Source organism: Pinus tabuliformis, chromosome 4_2 (assembly GCF_031772625.1).
Source record: "Pinus tabuliformis cultivar Carrire ecotype Pingquan chromosome 4_2, CPIR1, whole genome shotgun sequence".
In the NCBI taxonomy this organism is placed as follows: domain Eukaryota; kingdom Viridiplantae; phylum Streptophyta; class Pinopsida; order Pinales; family Pinaceae; genus Pinus; species Pinus tabuliformis.
The window spans coordinates 351676892-351680398 of record NC_142304.1 but is presented as its reverse complement, the minus strand read 5'-3'; positions in this window follow the sequence as shown (position 1 = coordinate 351680398).

Genomic DNA, 3507 nt, shown 5'->3' with positions numbered 1-3507 from the left:
CTAGCCAAGTTTTGAACAGCGCATCTCCAACCGACTCTAACAGCCATAAAGTCCAAATATCTTCTGACTATTTTGACAGCTGAAGCATTAAGGAATTACTGCAGCATTCACTCCTTCAGCTACTGCATTCCGGAGATTAGCATATCATAAATGAGATATTAACTCATTCGTTGATATTTTTGATGTAAATTTTGTATATAAACTCCCCTGAGTAACTCATAAGGGGTTGGTAATTTTGTCTATGAGACAAATGTATTTGACACTTTCAGAATTATCTAAATACAAAGGGCTGGAAGAGCTCAGTGATTTCCTGAAACATCTGATGTCATATTGATGCCATGCGTACTGGTGCAGAATTCCTTTGCTGTCTGATGGAATAATAAGTCTTTCTCAAACTCTGTTTTGTCTTCTTATGTTTATCAATACACACTCATGTTTTACTGAACTAGCAGTATAGTAAAAGAATAGTGCTGGACATGTTTTGATGACACCTAGTGCTCAATCTTTACTGTTGTATATGTTTTCTTCAGAATTAGCCATGGACATGAATTCTTAATTGCTCATGTTTCGCTGATTCCATAAATATGAATGTTATTTAGAAATTCTTTACTGCTTCTAGATTAACATTCTCACTGTTTTCTCCATGATCATTTAAGTGAAAGATTCTTAATTGCCTTTCCTTACCTGAAACACATCACATCTAATTACAGTATCACATCATTATTTCTCAGACACTAAACTGGCTCTGCAGCATTACCACTGTATCAAAGCAGCATATCAAAGAACTAAAGGACCACTGACTCCATTGCCCAATGGACTAGAACACCCTGGAAATTGCATAAGTATCTTGACTAAAATTATCATCCAACAAAGACCTTAAACAAACCTGAACTCATAGCTAGCCTAAAATCTTTCCAAAACAGAGACAAATCATAAAGAGAGAGCCCTCTCTGATTACAGTTTGGCTAGAAACTGTGGTCCAAAGATTGGTTAGTGGTTACCCCGGCCGTATTCCCTTAGAGTCAAAGGGAACAACCTGGGTGTTAACAGTGGGAGTGATGTGGGGGTCCCACATAGTCGAAGCAGGGATCCTGGAACTTACCCTATCCCTCAACGACTGGTAGTGTGGGGGGTAACGGGAATATCGTCCTCGTCAGGCTCCCAGATGGGGTTCCAATCGATTTCGTAATCCTCGTCGCCCCTGAAACGAGAGTTGATCGGTTGGATACTCGGGATAACAGGAAGAGTATCACTCACAACCAGCAGCTCAGGAGCAACGGAAGACGGAGACCCTTGATCACTCGAAACGGGAGCCGATGGTTCAGCCAAGATGATAAACTTCAAACAGGACCTAAGGGAATCTAAGGATAAAGGACCCTACTCAAACTAACGCACACAAGATCTAACCAGGTAATGTTAATCGTGGCCAAATAAATTTTAAGATGCAAAGACACAACTTGACCTTTTCATGTTTTAAGAGTCGAGAAAAGGACAAAAAGGTGACTCTAGTCGCCTTCGAATGTTTTGTGAGCCCGAAGTGACAAACTGCTCAAGTGAGCCTTTTCTTTTAAGGAGTCCGAAAAGGATCAAAAATGACTACTCTGGAGAGACTAGGCAAATAGTTTACCAAACAAATCCGTAAAACTGCATATACACCTTGGCAGTCATATGAAAACTAAGGACTTCCCGTACGGCAGTCAATCTTCCCGAATGTTGTGTTCGGTGCGTTACGGCTTATAAGGCGGCAGACACGACTTCCTGTGGATAAAGGATGATAACCTAGTTGGGTCTCCCCTATATATGCAACGGTACGTGGGAGCTCAAGTCCGCGCTAGACCACTATCGAGTCACAAAAGGAGGAATCACCCAACCGTAGTGTGAAACAACAGTGACTAGGTTTAACGACGCCGAAGCACATCTCTAGCCTAGACCTCTAATCAATGAGCGTTATGTTCCAATGCGTTTTTAAGTTCATTCAGTTCATTTTATGGTTGATCTTTAGTTAAGTTTCAATTTCCAGGTCCTACCGTATGTAATCTCTCACAATTCCTTAAATGCAAACTATATGCCAAAGAATATCATTTCGTTCGATGAATACTAACTATAAGAGAGTTGAGAATCTTTCAAACAAAATGACCACAAACAATCAAGAACCACTCTAATGCAGCTAATGACAAATAAACGAAACTGTTCTTTGTTTTAAATCGCTAATCAATGAAAAGCTTCTAATTTCAATTAACTAATGCAACGCAAAAGAGATTGTTCGTTTTATTTTCAATGGCAAAGTGCACTAAACAAATTTTGAGAGATAGTAACACCAAGTAAAAAGACAAATTTCACTCAATGAGAACACAAGTGAATCCCCAAAACACCAAAATAGTACTTCAAACCAAGAATAAAACACAAGGACCTCTACGAGCTATGTAATCTAAGCCCGAACGAAGTCAAGCGACATCCAAGCGGAAAATAGCAAATCACTTGAATACCAATAAAAGGCTTTGACAACTACTGATCAAGCGCAAAAAGTAATCACAAAGTCGACTGGACGATCAAAGAACCCAAGACTCCTACGGAAGGCTCAACGCACAAAGCCACTAGATGCCCTAGGGCTAAAATGTGAAATCGATAGAAAAAGGCAAACACCCGAAGGATGGAGGTCTAAAACCAGTCAAACAAGGATCAAACACACTCCAGTAATCGAAAAAGACGTGGCAAGATACAAATCCAATCTCAGATAGCTTGAAAACAAGCAAACTGGAAAAGTTGGCAGGCCTGGCGCGACTGTCAGGCTGCAACTCGCGCTTTTATGGGATTGGCGCGGGTTGTCTTTGAGCAACTTGTGCCAATTGGCGTGACTGTAAGGCTAAAAAGCATGCTAATCGATTTTTCTAAGCCAAAAACAAAAACAAGCAATCCAGGGCTTGAAAACAGTATCTAGGCAAACCAGGAAGCAAGAAACAACAAGAAATCCAACCCAGAAAGCTATCTAAGTAATCAAACGAAAAACCAAAGAGACAAGACTCCCCAGTGGAGTCGCCAATTTGTTGTGGAGGTAAATCCTCTCTGCGGACAGAGACGATCCCTACTAGCCCAGACCGGGTCTAGCAACAATCACACAATGCTACCACACAAGTTCCTAATTGCAAATAAAAAGTGGATGGTGAGAACCTACTTGGATTCCAACGCTAGTGTTCGTAGAAGAGATGCCGCCCTCATTCCTTTGCCTCGGTCGGCCACGATCCCCACGATCTTTGTGATTGGACACCTGCACATGCAAAGAACAACACGAAAACAAGCATAAAATCTAGTAGATGAAATTATATATCAGTCAGAAAAGATATAACTCAACATCAAACATAAGCCAATGAGAGTGGAACCATAATGATAGTCATCTATTATTGATAAATAACAAAGAAGAATACAACCATTGTTCTGACATCAAATCCTCCTTTGGCTGGGTAGTCAGCTACACAAGTCTTGCAAAGCTTGTTGGGATGAGGAACAAGC